Source organism: Polypterus senegalus, chromosome 6 (assembly GCF_016835505.1).
Source record: "Polypterus senegalus isolate Bchr_013 chromosome 6, ASM1683550v1, whole genome shotgun sequence".
NCBI classification, from domain to species: domain Eukaryota; kingdom Metazoa; phylum Chordata; class Cladistia; order Polypteriformes; family Polypteridae; genus Polypterus; species Polypterus senegalus.
In genome coordinates this window covers 59,087,907-59,108,814 of record NC_053159.1, presented here as the reverse complement: position 1 = coordinate 59,108,814, position 20,908 = coordinate 59,087,907, and the positions used below count along the sequence as shown (strand labels likewise).

The following is a 20,908-nucleotide window of genomic DNA, read 5'->3' as shown; positions in this document are numbered from 1 at the left end:
TCCCCTTGTTGAAAAGGTCCCTAAAAGTAATTCAGTGATGTGTAAAATATCTTACTTACTAATTGTGTGGTTGTTAGATAGGGGAATAGTGCACCATTAATATCAAACACAAATATGCAAAGAAAAAAATAATTAAAAGACTGAATGTACAAAGCTGACATAGAGTTATACCAGGTCTGCTGATCAGCATGGAATGTTATTTAATTTTTCTTTGAGAATGTATGCCTTGCTGTTCATACCTCTCAAAGCACTTGTAAATATGAGGAGTACATTGGTGTTTTTTGTTGTTATTCTAATCCCCAAGATAAAGGAAGACCTTCTAGAAAAGAGAGTTTTGAAAGTTTTTTTTCTTCTTCTTTTAGCCCGAAGCCATTTGTAACACAGTAAAATCCAATAGGCAATCCATAAATCATGAAAGGCTATGATTAAAAGATGTTGTAGGCACTGTCTGTAAATTAATAATATATAAGTATTGAAGATTCTTCTTATCAAAAGGATCTCTAAGGAAATACATGATAAAGGTTGGACTGGGAGTCTTGAAAAGGGGCCAAGATGGTGGTGCTCCTGCTGCAAGGCTTGTTGTCTGATGGGGCCTTTTTACAGGGATTTTGTAAAAGTGGCATACTATAGATTCTTGACATGGCTGTTTATTTACTTTCCTTGAATAAATTTGTACTCTCCTCAGCTTTCCCTCCCTTTGTGTGTGTGTGTGTGTCTCTCTCTCTCTCTCTGTCTGTCTGTCTGTATGTGTGCAAGAGGACCACTTGAGAATTGCTTTTAGCAAAATTTTTTTCACAAGGTCCAAAGCAGCTATGCAACAACTAAGATATATACAAACCTAGAGCAGCTCTGGGGTCGTAGCTGATTTTTTGCAAACATACCCTGCAGCGGATGTGGAGTGTCTAGTGTTTTGGGGTTTGACTGTGGCTGCAGATAGAAGACAAAAAAAGCTAATGTTTTCTGATTATATTTGGCTTTAGCACAAAGTTTGAGAGGCAAAATGTATCACTGGAGTTTATGACACCATTGTCATGAAATAATAACTCTAATGTTGCAGCATAGAATGTACAAATAGCTGTCTCATTTCTTTAGTTACTATAAAACTTCACATTTAGAATGCCAAATAACAGGAACCTGTGTAACAGCTTTATAAATAACAGTATTTTTAGTTAGTTTCGTCAAGCATCTCTTTTGAATCTCTTATGATCTTTAGTGAGACTGGCAAAATGCACCCCTTATTGTGCTGCACCCCTACGGAGTCCTTGGCATGCCAGGCACTCTGATATGGTCAAAGGCTTCCTACCATAGCTTTAACAACAATTAATTTGTTCTTAGTAAAATTTGCTTTTATTGGTTGAATGATCATTTCCCAAAAATGATGAAACAACTTATGCTAAAATACATTTCTTCAGCTTTATCATTGTTTGAATGAATTAATGCTTTGCTTGACTTGCAGCTACTAACATTTTAGTTTCTTATTTAATGAAAATATTAGTATTTTCTTTGCTACTATTTGATCCTAAATTGGATGAGACACAGACCCTTGATGCCACGATCAAAGTGATTGCTGGGTACTGTGCCAAAAGGTACAGTAATGTATATTTGGAGGCAATGACTCTGAATTGCAAAGACTACCGATTCTGCAGTTGGGTACATTGTTTTGGGGATTCTATAATAGAGTAAAGAGTGCCATTGTCCTGAGAAATAAACCTTTAAAAGAACCATCATTTGAAACTAGCAAACATAGTAGTATACTTCATATCAAGAAGTCTGTAGAACATTTGTTGGTATCTGCTGATACTGATTCTGTGCCTATTTATATCACATACAGTTAGGTCCATAAATATTTGGACAGAGACAACTTTTCTCTAATTTTGGTTCTGTACATTACCTCAATGAATTTTAAATGAAACAACTCAGATGCAGTTGAAGTGCAGACTTTCAGCTTTAATTCAGTGGGGTGAACAAAATGATTGCATAAAAATGTGAGGCAACTAAAGCATTTTTTTAACATAATCCCTTCACTTCAGGGGCTCAGAAGTAATTGGACAATTGACTCAAAGGCTATTTCATGGGCAGGTGTGGGCAAGTCTGCCGTTATGTCATTATCAATTAAGCCATATAAAAGGCCTGGAGTTGATTTGAGGTGTGGTGCTTGCATGTGGAAAATTTTGCTGTGAACAGACAACATGCGTTCAAAGGAGCTCTCCATGCAGGTGAAAGAAGCCATCCTTAAGCTGCGAAAACAGAAAAATCCCATCTGAGAAATTGCTACAATATTACAAGTGGCAAAATCTGCAGTTTGGTACATCCTGAGAAAGAATGCAAGCACTGGTGAACTCAGCAACGCAAAAAGACCTGGGGCCTCATGTATAACGCCATGCGTAGAATTCACACTATAAAATGACGTAAGCACAAAAGCTGAAATGTGCTTACGCACAGAAAAATCCAGATGCAGGGAATCTGTGCGTACTTCCGTGTTCTTCAACTACATAAATCTTGATCAGCGTGAAAACTAATGCATGTGCACGCGCCTTCTGTCCCGCCCCAACTCCTCCCAGAATTACGCCTCTTTGAATATGCAAATCAATATAAATTGCCCTTAAGCTTAGCCTTCTCTGAAAAGACAATGGGAAAAGCAGGGGGAAAATATAAGAATTTCAGCGAATACCAAGTGGAGGCAAAGGAAAAACATACTATTTGTTGATTTAAACCGTGGTATAATCAACAAAAGGAAGTTGATCGAGTGACATAACGTGTTGGAGAAACTTGAAAGCTCACGTTCACAAAGTCGCACAGTGCTGGAAATAAAAAAGAACTTGCCAGATATCAAAGTCGCCGTGAAAAGGCGAGTCATAGCCCACCATCTCAGTGTCATATGAAAGCTTATTAGGGTACAGAGAAAAAAAAGGTACACAGTGGGAAAAAGCACAAAATGTCAACTTCAATCTCGAAATTTCCACTTTAATCATGTAGTTTATTTTGTCATTAAAGTAGAACATCATAAACGTCATCTTAAAATCGTTTAATTAACCAGTTTCTCAAATCACATCGTAATTAAAGTAGCACATTAAATGATTTGTTTTGTATGCGATCTTCTATGTGCTCTGTGTGTGTGAATCACTACTTGCTTCTTAAACCGGCTCTCTTCCTTCCGTCTGGACACAGAATCCATTACATTCGTGATATTACAGCTCTGAAAAACTAAAATATTGAGATGTATACGTGATATCATTGTCATGATGATAGGAGTTAAAGCACGTTATTAAACATGGGTTTCATGGCGTAGTGATTGTGTGCGACCATCGATGAAATTATTTATTGCAGCAGTACAGCTGCTGCTGTGATTCCCCACTCAGATACAGTGATATAAATACTCTGAGTAGTGCAGTGAGAAAAAGATGATCTACTGTGGCAACTCCTAATGGGAGCAGCTGAAAGAAGAAGAAGAAGGTGCAGTGAGAGTAACAACGCTAAAGCAGTTATGGTATTTGGAATACTATTGCTATTCCCTGGGCTATTATATTGTTACAAGTTAATTACAATCAGATGCATTACACTAATAAACAATATGCGGTTAGTTTCAATGTATTTATAAAGCCGCGTCAAGGATGTGAATCTGAAAAACAAAGGGTAACCACACTGGAACAGTAGCACTGCTTTGACGCTGGGTACCACCAGTCTGCAAAACCGAGCGGAGAAATTGTGTAGGACAAGGTATGAGGTACCGTGGAAAAGTGCGTGGCTTTACTCCAAGTGTAGGTTTTAAACATCGTGATTTGAACGTGGAAAAGTTCGTACGCAACATTTCTGTGCGTACGCACCGTTTGTACATGAAGCCCCTGGACATCCACGGAAGACAACAGTGGTGGATGATCGCAGAATCATTTCCATGGTGAAGAGAAATCCCTTCACAACAGCCAACCAAGTGAACAACACTCTCCAGGGGATAGTCTACCATAAAGAGAAGACTGCATGAAAGTAAATACAGAGTGTGCATTGCAAGGTGCAAGCCACTCATAAGCCTCAGGAATAGAAAGGCTAGATTGGATTTTACTAAAGAACATCTAAAAAAGCCAGCACAGTTCTGGAAAAACATTCTTTGGACAGATAAAACCAAGAACAACCTCTACCAGAATGACGGCAAGAAAAAAGTATGGAGAAGGCACGGAACAGCTCATTATCCAAAGCATACCACATCATCTGTAAAACACGGTGGAGGCAGTGTGATGACTTGGGCGTGCATGGCTGCCAGTGGCACTGGGATACTAGTGTTAATTGATGATGTGACACAGGACAGAAGCAGCCGAATGAATTCTGAGGTGTTCAGAGACATACTGTCTGCTCAAATCCAGCTAAATGCAGTCAAATTGATTGGGCAGCGTTTCATGATACAGATGGACAATGACCCAAAACATACAGCCAAAGCAACCCAGGATTTTATTAAAGCAAAGAAGTGGAAAATTCTTGTATGGCCAAGTCAGTCCCATGCATTTCACTTGTTGAAGACTATACTTTGGACAGGAAGGACAAAACACAAACAGCAACTGAAAGCCACTGCAGTAAAGGCCTTGCAGAGCATTAAAAAGGAGGAAACCCAGCATCTGGTGATGTCCTTGAGTTCAAGACTTCAGGCTGTCATTGCCAGCAAAGGGTTTTCAACCAAGTATTAGAAATGAACATTTTATTTCCAGTTATTTAATTTGTCCAATTACTTTTGAGCCCCTGAAATAAAGTGATTGTGTTAAAAAAAAATACTTTAGTTCCCTCACATTTTTGTGCAATCTTTTTGTTCAACCCACTGAATTAAAGCTGAACGTCTGCACTTCAACTGCATCTGAGTTGTTTCATTTAAAATTCATTATGGTAATGTACAGAACCAAAATTAGAAAAAAGTTGTCTATGTCTAAATATTTATGGACCCAACTATATATATATTGTGGAGGACTGCCGGCTTTGTGTTCTGGCCCTCACCCCCAGGCCGCCAGGAGGAGGTCTCCCGACAGCAGGATCATGCCCCGAGTTTGAACAGGGCCTCATGGACTATGTAGCGTTTTTACACAGCCCTGCTGGATACCTTGGGGGCCACCGGGAGTCGCTGTAGGGGGGCTCGTGGGTTCTTGTGTGCCCTATAACCCGGGAGTACGTCACGGTCACGTGACAGGAAGGAACGACGTGCTCCCGGGTTGAAGAAAAGGAGTGTTTACCCTGACCCAGAAGTAATAAAGAACTGTGGACTAACTGGGCAGGAACACCTCCGGGTCAGGGGCTATAAAAGGACTACGGGCTAGTCCAGACACTGAGCTGAGCTGGGAGGTAGAGGGGCGAAGTGTCTGAGCGAGGAGGAGAGAGTATTTTCATTGTGCTGTTGTGCAATTTATAAGTAGTGTGGAGGGTGCTTTGTGCACAGTATTATTAATTAATAAAAAGTCTGGGACTTTTATCCAGTGTCTAGCGTAGTACCTGAGTGTTCAAGGGAGCACTAGCGCCCCCTTCTGCCACACTGGCGTAGTCGGCAGGATTCTCTGGCTGTCTATTGGCAGGGGACCTGTATTTCAAACAAATATTGTGCGGGCAGACAACCCTAGGAAGGCCACGCTTCAAAGCACGGAGATGCAAACACCAGCCCCTACAGAGAGCGCTGCGTCAGTGAGCCTTCTGCTACTTCAGACCGTGATGGGGAAGAAGTCCGGGAAAAAGAAGGTCAGTACCAGCGGAGTACAGAACATGACCGAGGCTGAAATGACCTGGGCTTACCTGACTGGGAGCGAGGAGGACCGGGCACTGATAAAGGCTGAAAGAGCTTGAGTGGCGAAAGATCAGGAACGTGGTCAGCCATCAAGCGCGCCGGACTCCCTAATCAGACTGGGGAGACCGCTGCCGAGTCTGGAGGTAGGTGCCGGGAAAACGCAAGAAGTGTCGGGGTGTTACTATTCCTGTTTTGCAGAAGCCCACTTCCAGAAAGCAAGCGGTGCGTCGGATGCCTGCCTCATACCTCGGCAAGATGGCCGCGATTCCCAGAAGGCAAGTCAGGCTAGCTGACCCCATTCGCGGAAAACAACCGTGTGACCTCGCGTGGCAGACGCCGGGACGGAGAAGGTCATTTTGGGTCCTCCGATGAGGTCACACATTCCCCGACGGACCTGAGCCTCCTGAAAGGGAAGGGGACGGCGAGTGAAGCAGCGCCAACACAAGTAAAAGGTAGCAAGGAGCGGGACGTGACCGAACACTTCTCCACTACAGGAGGACAGGAGGAGTGCAGTCGGCCGGTTACGGTCTCCCGATCTTCGGTGGACTCCAAGACCCAAAAGTCTTTGTGCGACCCAGCTGAACATGTGCCAAGGAGGGACGTGCTTATTGGTTCCCGGCCGGAGGGTAAGGAAAACGCGGAAGTGCAAGTACCACCGGCCGTATTAACTAACTGTATGGATTTTAAGGGACTCGAGGAATGCCTTGTGCCACTACACAGTTTCTTTCAGGAGTTGCTGGAGCTGAGTAAACGTGTGGAGGAATTTGGAGCGACGGCCGCAGCACCGTTGAAGGGTCTGAGGGACTTCTTGCAGCGGCTGGGCCGTGAAGCTGCAGAGGTGATCGATGCGGGAGTGCAGGTGAATCTGACCTGTATCGTAGAATATAAGGGGACGCAGTGCGATCTGGCACCGCAGGTAATAAGTAGTGGTTGTCAAAGCACCGTGTGCCCGACAGAAGAGTGTGGCATGATGAACGAATGGTTGGGGAACGGAACAAACAGCCCGGGCCATGCGTGTGACGCGGCTTTCCGGAGCAGTGCAGAGCTCCAGGACTCGACCAGTCTTAAGTGCAAGGTAACGCCGCTGACAGGAGGGCCGGGGGAAGCACCGATCGTGCCGGTGCAGCTGAACAGTGCTGTTCATTGGAGCGATGCAGTGCTAATGACGCCGCCTCCTGGTAAATGTAGGACAACGGGTGTGCAAAAAGCAAAGAGGCTCTCTTCTTTCCATAGAGAGCCTCAGGCTGAGCACAAACCCCAGAATAAGCGGGAGATCCCCAAAAGAAAATGTGGGTCTTCCAAAAGAACAGAGAGAATGGCTGAGAGCAGCCAAGCGGCCATAATGCCCCCCTTGGCGGAGAAAGGGGTGGAGATGACACTGACGGAATTCCCAAGGTGTTTCTGGTCTCGCAGAGGGAGACAACCAGGAGGACATTGTCGGTGTTACAACAGGCCATGAGTGGCGAGATTGTTCCCGGAGGACAGGGGAGTGGGGGGACAGAAAATACACCGTTCTCCCGAGGTTCACTAGGGGACATGGACAACGCAGCCAAGGTCCGGCTGATGCGTCCTCCTGGAGGTGGACGTCCCTTGTGGGGCTGGATGCTCCGCCCCAGTTGTCGTCGCTAAGGGGGGGGGTGGATTGTGGAGGACTGCTGGCTTTGTGTTCCGGCCCTCACCCCCAGGCCGCCAGGAGGAGCTCTCCTGACAGCAGGATCGTGCCCGAGTTCGAGCAGGGCCTCATGGACTATGTAGTGTTTTTACACAGCCCTGCTGGATACCTTGGGGGCCACTGGGAGTCGCTGTAGGGGGGCTCGTGGGTTCTTGTGTGCCCTATAACCCGGGAGTACGTCACGGACACGTGACAGGAAGGGAGCAGAGAAAGTATGGGTTAGTACAGATTTTGGAGCCATGAAAAAAATTATAATTAAATGCATATACAGAATATCAGGGTTACGCAAATATGAAGCTATGAGAAAGCCATGTTAAAATAATAGGTTTTTAGCAAGTTTTTTAAAGGGCTCCAGTGTATTAGCCTTGTGAATTTCTATTGGTAAACTATTCCAGATTTTTGGTACATAATAGCAGAAGGCTGCCTCACCACTTCTTTTAAGTTTAGCTCTTGAAATTCTAAGGTTACGATCTGGAGTGTAAGGTGAAAGGTATTCTAAGATATAGGATGGAGCGAGATTATTTAGGGCTTTGTAAACCATAAGCAGTATTTTAAAGTCAATTCTAAATGACATGCAGCAAGCTTCATATCAGGTGGTCTGCATTGAGCAGGTGAAGAATTGCAGCCCTTTCTTAACCAGTGGAGATGTCTGTGTACATTGAGAGTGCTTTCTTCTTAATCCAGCTAAGGTGTTTTTTTAAAGTGCAAGCCATTGTGCAGCACGTTTCCTCTTAATACTTGTACTGTATCTGTTGGGGCAGATTTTTGTTTTGTAGGTGGCAAGCTTATCAAATAATCTTACTTTCATCCCCTGACAGCATGATGATTTCATTTGTCTTCAACACTGTCTCTCTCACATATCCAACACTGTTTCTTTAATGTCTTGAAGACATTGTGTCCCTTACATTTGTCCTTCGCTGTTCCCCCCCCATCAAACATTGTGTCATCCAGTGCTGTCAAATTCATTCTTGTATGCAGTGCCCTTTGATGAGGTAGTCCTTTTTGAAAAGTACTGGTAAACAACCTAAATGGCTGAAATTTGTCAATGGTCTTATTTGGCAGTAAAGCTACTGTTCTCATTACCATGTGATTAAATACAATAACATCATAACTAAAGGTCCCAAGTGTTTTCTCACACACTGGCTATTTTATCTAGGTTAAAGCTTGTTCAGTCTAATAGTCATGGCAACATTCATTAGTATTTTACATATATACATTAGTATTTGCTTTTACATTTGCATGTATCATATCAGCCTATTCATCAATCTATTTGCATACATCCCATTAACCCTAAGAGTACTTTTTCCTGGGAAAATCCCATGTTAAAGTTCTTAATTTTCCCCATAAGATCTACATTTGCATAATATTCTGTTCACTTAAAAGATGCATCTTATCTAAATAATACCATATTCCTATACTTGTATAAAAACATCACAGAAATTAAATAGTTTACAATTCTTATTCAACAAAAAAAGCACTATTTTTCACTTCAGTACACTAGCTTCCCTTTCCTTCATCAATATCCTTCTTTGAGGTGGTACAGGCTATTTGGAAGAAGGTGCAGAGAGCATCTCCAGAGTTTATCAACAAAATTCAAGGAATTAATGTTTTGATGATCTTAGCGGACAATTAAAAAGATCTTTCAAAAAAGTATGCAATGCAACCATTCACAAAATACATAGTTCAATATGTGTTAAGCATTCCATTATTTAACTTAAAATTGTTCATTGTTCTCATATATATCATCTAAAATTGTCATATTATTGATTGTATGATTCAGGCGGAGGTTGAATGGCTTATCCTCAGGACATATTGTATATTTTTTATGACTGTATTGTAATTGTTTTTTGTTCTTTATAATTAAAGTAAAATACATAGAGTTTTGGTTGATCATTTACATATGCAAGTCTTGCTATGACTTAACTGTTATTTTATGTCCACTAAATGCATGATCTCTTTAGGCAAAATTATCTTTCATTGAATTTCACATAAAAGATTACATTGACAGCAAAAACCACTGGGGAGAATATTTGTCTAGCTGTTGAACTGGTGAAAGAAAGTGCCTTCAGTGTTTTATGCCAGTTACAAAAATGTGAGACAGCACAAAAGATCCATAACTCTGATGCATGATGCCTGTGCTTTTCCCAAATATGGCCTGCAGATTGACTACTGGCAATATTTGTTGGACAGGATGTTAAAAGCATTTAACCAAAAGATTGTTTGTTGTTTTTGGTTTTTTTTCTTACCTCAAAACAAGGAATAAATTTTAAAACAAGAAGTTAACTTTTCTGAGCTCTAAATTCTCTTTTGCTTAACCAGAAACTAATACTGCAATCATTTTCACAAGAGAATGGTAAAGAGTCATTTATTAAATATCTACAATAGACAAAGTTTAGGTCAAAACAGAGTAAAAGTCAAAACAGAAAGCAAGAATTTCCAAGAACACTTGTTTGCTGATTGAATACCTATCTTGGACAAAGCCACTCACCTCGCTACACTGCAATTTATAAGCTCATATCGAAAGGTGGACCCTAGCAACCAGGCAAAATTCCATAGCATAAACTATCTGCATCTAGCAACTTTTAAAATGTTAATGTGATTCAGTTAAAATTGAAATGCAAAAATTAAAATCTTTTCACAAGCAAATCCAAACTTGTACTGTGTGTTCAGAAAATATTCAGACCCCTTCACTTTTTGCAGCCTTCTGCTAAAGTTAAATATTTTTTTCTCTCATCAACCAACACTAAATACTAAATAAATAAAAAACTAAAATATCACATTGATGTAAATATCCACACACTGTACTCTGTACTTGGTTGAAACACCTTTAGTAGTGGTTATGGCCTGGAGGCTTTTTGGGTATGAAGCAACATTCTTTACACACTTGGATTTAGGGATTTTCTGCCATTCGTCTCTACAGATCCTCTCAAGCTTGGTCAAGTTGCATGGAGACCATTGGTGGACAGCCATTATCAGGTACGCCTAGAGATATTCGATTGGGTTCATGTCTGGACACTGTGTAGGCAACTTAAGAACATTCACAAAGTTGTCCCAAAGGCACTCCTGTGTTGTTGTTGCTTTGCACTTCTGGTCATTGTCCTGTTGGAAGGTGAACCTTCACCCCAGTGTAAGGTCCAGAGCAGGTTTTCATTAAGGATATTTGTGTACTTTGCACCATTCAGCTTTCCCTTAACCCTTATTATCTCCTAGTCCCTTCTACTGAAAAACAACCTCACAGCATAATCCTGCCACCATCATGCTTCACCACTGGAATGGTATTACACAAGTGGTGAGTGGAGTCTAGTTTGATCATACCAGAGAATCCTGTTTCTCATAGTCTGAGATACCTTTAACCTGAGATACCTTTTAACAAACTTCAAAAAGCCCAGATAACTGGAGTGCTGCAGTGATGGTTGTCTTAATTGAGATTTCTCCCATCTCCAAACAAGTTCTCTGAAGTTCAGACAGAGTGACTATCGGGTTCTTTGTCACGTTTCTAACCAGTGCCCTTCTCATCTTTTTTCTCAATATGGCCAAACAGCCAACTCAAGAAGAGTCATGGTCTTTCAAGACTTATTCCACTTAACAATTATGGAGGCCACTATGGTCTTGGAATATTTTAATGCTGCAGAAAATTTTTGTCGCCTTCTCAAGGTGTGAACATAGACACAATCCTATCTTTAAGCTCTACAAGAAGCTCCTTCAACCTAATAGCTTGTTTATTTGTTCTGATGAACATTGTTAACTATGTGGCCTCTTATGCAGTTAGGGGTGTGCATATAGACATAGCTATGCAAGCATACAGAAAGTATGTTTTGCCATTAGTTTTGAAAGGATTATGATAATCAATTAGCATTAACTTAAATTCCCCAACAAAACGTTTGCCCAATAAAGCAAGGAAGGAAGAGGCGAAATTAAATTAGGCAAATTCATTTTAATACTTCCATATTATAGAGATAATATGAACACAACCATGACAAATGCCAATTAGGCTAAGCATGCTTGTGAATTACAAGAGGAAAACACACCCAACACAACCAATCAAATTCACAACATGTTGGCTGAATTACTGTGGCAGAAATGATCACAAAACAGTTAACAGGTGATGCTCTGAATGTTGTTTCATTGTCAGTTTCCACACAAAGATCATATAACATGAAATGGAAAACATTTCAAAATGTGGTGCTTACGTTTAATCAAACTAGTTCAAATTGTAGCATTGTCACATTATACCAAACTGAGGAGCTGTTGGTTCCTCTTTGTGTCCCCCAGTTCTTCCCAGAACATGCTCATCTTATACCGTTGCATGAACCAGTGTTCTCAGGAAAAAAAAGCAGAAAAATCAAAGGACAATTTTGAACCTTTAGACTTCACCAAGAAATGTTCATGACCTTGCTAATCACTTAGCCACTGTGCCATGTGATGTTACTAATTTTCTGCAAAAAAGTTAGTAAAAATTCTTCATATTAACAGTAGGTGGAAAAAAACACAGGCGCATAAACTATTAACAGTCTTTGAGTTTCCCATGATATCTCTCAACATGTGAAATGATTGGAGAGTGCAAAAGACAAATTAAATGAGATGTTTATTAAAAGAAATAAAATGCAATTGGATGTAATAACAACAATTAGAGCATAAGTGACCACACTGGGATGTCCTGAACATTTTGCCTAACTCACCTCCTCGAAGTTTTCTGGAAAATAGAGCCATGAAAGCAAACCTGTGGGTAATTCTAGATAAAATAAACAAATTAGTTTTGGGCTGGGGTACACTGCTACACCTTATGCTGTAGTGACCACTGTGATTAACCTTAATTAACCTTAACCTTGCAAGCCATTTCTTGAAGGCAGCTTCTGTGGTATATGCTTTTTGTATTGAACAGCAGAGTTTCATCCATCCTAGTAAATCACCATCTGCTCCTTTGTTTCACCCTGGATAAACTGACTATTTCCCACCTGTGACTTACTGTGTCTTTAGAGCCCTCCAATGTTTTACTTCATTGACACCATTTGAGAAAGTAGTGCATAACAACACTAAGTATCCTGTCTTCCCACAATTCTACGCAGAGATGTTTTTTGATTACCAGTGTGGTTTTTTTCTGTCTACAAAAAGTCTCTTTTGGGATTGCAACCAACTGCGCTATCTTGTTGCCATCTTTAATCTGGAAACCTTATGCCGGTTATATAACTCTTCAAATGCAGTCTTTTATCTGTTCTGTATTTTGCATTGGTTTAGCCAAAAATATACACTGTTATAAATATGCCATTCTGCCTCAGAGTCAGATATGAAGTTAGCAATTCAAGGTGTCCATTCACAACACAAGAGCAATTATGCTTTCCCCATATTTATATAACTTTGTTTGGGTGCTTTAATGACATTTGTAAATTAATGAAGAAAGAAAGAAAAAAAAAAAACACAAGGTTAGCAGCCCTACTGTAAATTAACCAATACTTGCTGAGCATATCTTTAATTTAGTTCAATTCAGTTTATATTTGTGTAGCGTTTCTCACAGTTCGCAAGTGTAGAGGGTTGTAACAAGTTCTCAGGTAAAATACAAGTATAAATTTTACTTACTACTAAATATAGAATTAGTTTAAACACCCAAGAAAACAAAGTAGTTTTAAACTGACTGACATTAATGCTGACGAACAATAACTATCAATTATTTAACTGTTGTAATATTACCAGTTAACAAGGAAGGATGGAAAAAAAAACTCTGGTCAGCAGCATCCCTTGAGAAAACAAAAAAAGAAAAGTAAACCTGTGGGGTCTACAGTCAATTCTAATTGAGAAAGTCAAAAACAAACTCAGACAAACAGTCCTGTCCAGTCACAGTCCTGGAGACCTCAGCCAACTAGCTATCCACCCACTTCTTTGCATTCTGTATTAGAGTCAGTGCTGGGTCATCCCATCAGATAATAAAATATTTCCATCTGATAACTCCAAGGCTTCCAGTTCTCTGAGGTGTGTTTTGCATGTACAAAAAAACAGCTTGGGAATAGGGCAGTGGCACCAAGTGTCACAAAAACATAAAGAGAAGAGATATAAATTAGAGTTGGGTAGGTAACAGTTTATAATTATTGTATTACTTATATTTTTGTACACATAACTAACAAACAATGATGTAGTATGCACAACTAATCAGCAGCTTCATTCGGGGTATGCTAGACTATAGTAGTAAGTCTTCATCTAAGATTTAAAAGCTGAAACTGAAGGCATCTCTTATTTAAGTAAGCAGATCATTCATCAGCTTCCGTGCCCTGTAACTTAAAGCTTACCATCCCACTGTTATTTTATTAATCCTTGTTAACCTTTAGTAGGCTGGCATCTTGAGACCTTCATGCACACTTTAAATTGTAAGTAATCATAAATTCAGATTTGTAAATAGGCTCTTGGCCATTTAAGGCTTTATATGTTAAAAGAAGGATTTTAAAATCAGTGTTAAGCTTAACTGGGATCCAGAGTAAGGACTTGAGAACTGAAGTTATGTCTTTGTACTTCCTAGTTCTTGTAATGATTATTCAAGTAGCATTTTGAAGTAAATGATAGGTGCATTGGCAATCCTAAATTGTCCCTAGTGTGTGCTTGGTGTGTGGGTGGGTGTGTGTGTGTTTGTGTGTGCCCTATGGTGGGCTGGTGCCCTGCCCGGGATTTGTTCTTGCCTTGTGCACTGTGCTGGCTGGGATTGGCTCCAGGAGACCCCCATGACCCTGTGTTACGATATAGCAGGTTGGAGAATGACTGCATAAGCTGCATAAAGAATGATTTGAATAGCCAGTGAATAACACATTACAATAGTGTGACCTACTAAAAATACAGTGGTGTGCAAAAGTATTGAGTCCCTTTGAAAGTCATTATAATTTAACAATACATTTGAACATAACAAAATATTTTTACACATATTTATCTATTCAGTGTTTTTAATGTGAACGCTAATGCTGTAACAATACAATTCCAAAGTGAAAATAAACCACTTTCTGTAGATATTTAACCAAAGAAGAAAAACGCAATAGTGTTTACATAAATTATCAAGCCCTACACATTAATACTTTGACGAAAACCCTTTTGTTGCAATAACAGCCTTGACTCTTTTGGGGTAAGTATGTACCAGTTTTGCAAATTGTTCAGTAGTGATTCCTAATCTTCTTGGCAGAATTGATAGAAATCCTCTAGGTTGGTTGGATGGTGTCTCTGGACAGCAGTTTTCAAATAGTGTTGAGATCAGAGCTGTGATTTGGCCATTCCAAAACATTTAGCTTTCTGTTTTTGAGTCATTCCAGTGTTGCTTTGGCCTTATACTTAAGGTCACTGTCATGTTTAAAAATGAATCTTCTCTTGAACCATTGGTTCATGGCAGACTGGAACAAGTTTTTCTTCAATATTGTGAAGTGTTTGTGTCCATCCATTGTCGCTTCAACTGTATCAATTTCCAGTTGCAGCACGTGAAACGCATCCCCATAGCATGATGCTGCTACCACAATATTTCATCATAGGTGTGGTGTTTCTTGAGACATGGCCAGTGTTAATTTTATGCCATTCATACCCTTTTGAAGTCTGGCCAAAACATTTTATTTTGGTCTCATCTGACCATAAAACCTTCTCCCACATCTTAACTGGGTCTTTTTCTTGTTTTGCAGCAAATGTTGATGTGGACCTCCTTAAGGAATAGTTTATGTCTTGCTACCTTCTAGTAGAGGCCTGCTTTATGGAGAGTTCTTGAAATTCTGGACCCATGCACCTTCACTCCAGTTTCAGCCAAATAGCATTGCAGACTTCTAAGAGTGACGGTTGGATTTTTACTAGCCTTTGTCATCAGTTGACATCTTGCTCTTGTATTTAGTTTTGAGTGATGGCCTGTGCTAGTAATAGGCTGAGTGCTGTGATGAACCTTTCACTTTCTGATGATGGCTCCAACAGTACTTAATGAGACATTCAGACGCTATTGGCGGATGGCTTAGAAGCTACCCAATCAGAGCATGTATTACATATTAAATAAAACTCCTCAATGATATACGATGTGCTTACTGAGCGGTGCTTGATTGTTTGCTTTTCTCTGTCTCTCTCACTCTCTCTGACATTCTCTGCGCCTGACAAGAGGGGGTGTGAGCAGAGGAGCTGTTTGCACAGAGGCCGTTTGCCTAGAAGATATGGACACAATTTTAAAAAATGCTGAAAGACTACCTTCACATTGCTCCCTTCTTTGCGGCTGCTTTATCGCGGTGCACACAACTTAAAAGCCCAACAGCATGTATTGATTTTTTGATTGTTTGCTTTTCTTTCGTGCTCTCTCTCTCTCTCTCTCTGACATTCTCTGCTCCTGATACGCATTCCTTTGAAGAGAAGATATGTTTGCATTCTTTTAATTGTGAGAAAGAACTGTCATCTCTGTCTTGTCATGGAGCACAGTTTAAACTTTTGACTAAATGGTGTTATTTCATGTCTAGAGGGCTCTAATAATGTTAACAGTGTGGGAGAGTTTATAAGGGCTTAAAATATATAAAAATAACCATACAAACATATGGTTTCTACTTTGCGGATTTTCACCTATCACGGGGGGTTCTGGAATGCAACCTCCGCGATCGAGGAGGGATTACTGTACTCCTTTTTAAAAACCCTACCATAGAACCTATGGCTTCAAAACCCAGTGTATAAAGACATACAATTTTATCACAGTGGTTTTTATGTTAATAAAAGTTGATGCTATAATTTAATGACTAGATAGATGACCTGGCATGAAAGCCACTGAATTAGCTGGAAAGCCAAAGTATTTTCAGGCTGCTACTCTTTTTTGCCATTCCCCTGCTTATCTTGTAGCCCATGTTTAACTCTTTGACATCTTTTCTTCTTTGACTAAACAACCAAGCTAGGGCTTCATAGCAAATGTGATAGTAGCCCTTACTAGTGACATTCCCAACCAAAAGTCCGTAAGTTTACCTGAATTAAATGCTTCTTTATTAACAGCTACAGCATATTGTTTACTTTACATGTTATTATAAAAATGTTTAACATAAAGGCAAAAACGTCTTATTCTTACTTTAAAATCTGTTGTGAGATCTTTCCAAAAGTCAGTAACCAGGCTGCGATCAGAGCCGAAACCTTTGAAGCCCAAAGGCTGCTGGCCTAGGCACTACATCATTGTGCTACCTCTTAAGTATACTCACATTTCTTAAACTATGAAGTTGTTAAAACATTACTGCAATTACAATAATCATCCTTAAATTTTAGTTGCATTTTATATTTAGCAAAATTATTTAGAAGCCTGTTTTCCTAAAATCCAATCTTCTTCAAACCAGTAATCACAGTTTTTTACTAATTGGAATGGCAGGTTTGTTTGCATTGTGAACGCTGGCCCCGGCACAGACAGACGGACAACATTGTTTCACCACACACCATTTATTTACACCAATATTATTTACAAAATGGCTCACGTGCACCCCCAGTGCCTTCTCGCACCGATTTCCCCAAAGTCCAGGCCCACAGTCTCTTGTGCCTTCCTGGCCGCCTCCAGTCCTTCCTTTCGCTCAGTCCGCTTCCTCCCGACATCCACCAATGACTGGAGGGAGGCGGCCCCTTATATAATGCTCCCGGATGAGCCCCAGGTGTTCCCTGCATCTGCTCCTTGGCCACGCCCCAGCGTGGCGGAAGTGTCGGCTGTCCTCCTGGCAGCTCTCCGGGCGCCACATAAAGTCTTCCCCCCGGCACTTCCTGGTGTGGCGGAAGTGCCGGGCTCCCGGGATAATTAGGCACTGGGGCGCCGCCTGGCGGTGGCCACGGGTCCCTACAGGGCTGGGCTTCCATGCCCTGTACCCGAGGCCCCCTGCCTAATCAGGACGGACGCCCCCACTCTGTCTGGAGGAGGCACTCGCCCTCCTCTCGTCCTCCTGGGCGTCCCGGCCGGGGACCCCACGGGATAAACCGGCATCGGGGCGCCGCCTGGCGGTGGCCACGAGCCCCTACAGGGCTGGGCTTCCATGCCCTCGACCTGTGGTCCCCGACAGAACCAGGACGGACGCCCCCTCGCGGTCTGGAGGAGGCACAAGCCCTCCTCTCGTCCTCCTGGGCGTCCCGGCCGGGCTCCAGCCCCGGCCGGGGACCACAGCATATTTCATTGTAAATTACAAGTGTATGCAGGTAATAGACTTACATTTTTATTATTTTGCCAATTTGCACTATGCTGTGTTTGTTATTAGGAATGTATTTTGCTGCAATGACTGGCAGATAGATCAAATGGTAATCAATATCATCAATCTTATCTAAATACCAATTACCTTCTGTCAGATTAAACCCACAATATCCCTGCAGAGTTGCTTACTGGGCTTTGGTTGTGTCAGTAACTGTTATCATATTTGAAACAATTACCTCAACAGGATGCATTCTGATAAATATTTCATATTGTGCTCCATTAAAGCAGCAATAAGCACTTTACCTAGGAAAGATAAAAGCAAAATGAGCATATCTATTGTCTGCTAGGCTAATGATTGCAAGCTTAAAGACAGTCCATCAACTTGGGGTGAATACGTAAATGAACCTAAAGTGAAAACCACACTAACTTCTTCATTTTACCTCTTGCACATATTTTTGTCTGTAGTTCTTTTCTAAATGTAATCTTTTAATGTAAAAGGTACTAAGACACTGGCTTTAGGTACCCTAAAGTGATCGTTTTGCATCAGTCCCTCCATTACTAGTCTTGCTGAAGAAGCCAGACATATAATATATGCATTTGGAGGCAACCATGAGTGAATTTTGCTTAGAACTGGTGGGTACAATTAGACTGCTCACTGAGTGTCACATTTCTAAAGCAATCTAACCCCTCATTACGGCAGCATTCAAAGTAGAGGTGGTGATTTTGAACTGGTCTGACAGAGCAAGCTTTTTTTAACCAGGAACTGTCTACAGTCAAGGAGTCTCCTAAAAAACCCTATTAGACATATAAATGTGTTGCATATGCAGAGAGTTAATTGCATCATTAAAAAGTAAATATAACCTGTTTTAAAAATAAATATATATTGATGCAAGGGAAAAACTTTTCTGTAGATTCATATTGTACATTGGTATTCGATGGCATCAATGGGCAATAGTAAATGTGAATGATATGTTGTTGCAGATGTTGTGTGTACTCTCCATTTTTCAGAATTACAACGATAGTGTAGGAGTCAATGTGAACTTAAAAAAATTGACAGCTATCTTCATGAAAATATGAACTGCAAAATATGCATTTGAAGTAAACGGTGTGTCACACTACGACAAAAGTACTGCTGTTAAGTGAGCTGATGACAAAGAGCCGCAGAGATACACATTTCATTACTCAAAACATCCAAATTCACAAATCAGCCTAACAACACCAGTAGATGCACAGATGAGGCTGCACAGCATCTATCTTCTGAAAGTCTAAGTAGAAATGTAAACATGCAATGATAAAAGAGTCAGCGTTTTAACACGTTTTGTACCCTTAGACGACAATGCTTATCTAAACTCTATTTGCTGTTGTTATGTCATATACTGATGCAATAGTTAAAATAACAGAAAGACATTGTAGCAGACAGAGGCACTTCTCAAAAACGTGGAGCCCAGTAGCTGCAGTGGTCTGTTTGTGTCTGGCTGTCTCCGCTTTTGCAGTGCTCATAACAACCTGCCAATTTGTTATTAAGCTTCAGTTACCTTATGGTACTGAGCTCCTGAATATATAACAGCAATTTTATCTTTTTTTTTCTTTCAGTGTAAAGAGTTTTGTTTAGTATCTTTTGCTCTCTAACTGAAACCCTGGAGGTAGTGTAAAATGCATGGACTGGTGAAATTGAGGTGTTTTTAGTAAGAAACCCCATTGGTGTAGCCTTTACAGCACAGGATTTTGCCGCTGTACTCTAGATACTTTTTAACAGGTTGTCCCCAGATGTGTATTCTAGTTTGAGAATTACATCCGGCCCTGGAAGACTACTCCTTTATTAATTTATGACAGCAGTTGATTCCTTAACACTAGAATTACCAGAGTCTATGAAAAAACTCGTAGATCCATCCCACCTTAAAATGCTTCTCAACTCAAATGTGTTGATAAGCAGCAAACAGCAAGCAGCCTATTATCACATCCCCCCACCCCTCACAGTTGTCTCAGCTCAAGTCAGTTTACCTGTGTGTCATTTGCTTAGAGTTGTATAGAGTGAGAAGTTGAGCAAAATGACACCCTATATAAATACTATATCATAATTTGGAACACTTGCATTTCATGTGTGTTCCGTGTCTACAGCAATCTATGTACAGTAAACACATCATTAAAACAGAAACGTTTTTCATGTGTTAGTAATAATTGACAAAACATAGACATGAAATATATAATGTGTGAAGCCTGAATTCCAAATATCAAAGAAACACTTTAACAAAAGGTACAAATATAACAAAACAAATGCACTTTTATTCATAAATATAACTGCAGAAAAACAACCCGTGTTTACCTGCAACATTGACATGCATTCATTATCACAGCTTTGGTGGCACAATGGTATCAGCCATTGACTGGTAATCAATGCTTCATGGGATCGATCCCGGGCGAGTCCGTTTTGAGAACTGAGCTGCTCGTAGTCTTACTAATTTAGAATACAAACTTACATTTGATTCCAGTCTGTAACAGCTGGTGTAATTTATGATACTTGTAAAGGTTAGCTTTGTTTTTTTTTTATTCTGTTATTTTTTCAGCCGCGGTCACGGTCCCAACACCCATCCCCATCCCCGCCACCCCGAATTTGACACTGCTGTTTTCACTTAGACGCTCTATAACAGAGGTAACCTCAAATCATGATGACGGTTCTACATCGGATCAAAAATGTACTTTTGCCATTGCTGTACTTTGTATATGTACATGGGAAGCTCTGCACTCGTGACTTTATGCTGTAGATCTGGCTATTACTGTACATACAAAGGATGGTGCATGTGCCCAAAACACTAATACTTATATGTTACTTACATAAAAGCCAGATCTAATGTTATTTACCGAGTAAAGTCTTGTCTTTATCGGCACATTTAGAAGACAAAAGACGTTGGTGGAGAGGTGTGAAAGGATTTAAGAAGCGTTTTAAGGTGGGATGGATCTACAAGTTTTTTCATAGGATCTGGTAATTCTAGTGTTAATATTATTAGTTGATTTTGGTAAATCTTCAGCCATTCAAGCCCATTTCTTAAACAAAATGATAATATGTTAATAAGCTACTGCATATAATATAACATCTGCTAAGTTCTTACAGAGGGCATACAGGCTAGGGTAGATTTGTGGTAGATGAAATTTAATATAAGTAAATGTAAATTATTACGTGTAGGAAGTAAAAATGTTAGGTTTGAATACACAATGGGAGATCTGAAACTTGAATGTGTCCCTTTTGAGAAGGGCCTAGTAATCATAGTGGTCTTGTCATCATCAAGTTCTTCCATGTGAACCTTGAATACAATGAGGACAGAATGTGAGGTCATTTATGTTCGGTTGAATGCCTAGAGGGGATTTA

General features: G+C 40.5%; 1 protein-coding gene across 2 annotated transcripts in view; it reads left to right on the top strand.

Annotated features, from left to right (window-relative positions):
- The window catches only part of LOC120531055 (MORN repeat-containing protein 1-like), a 428,485-nt gene that overhangs the window by 116,952 nt on the left and 290,625 nt on the right, over positions 1-20,908 (top strand). The gene's annotated exons all lie outside the window — the stretch shown is intronic.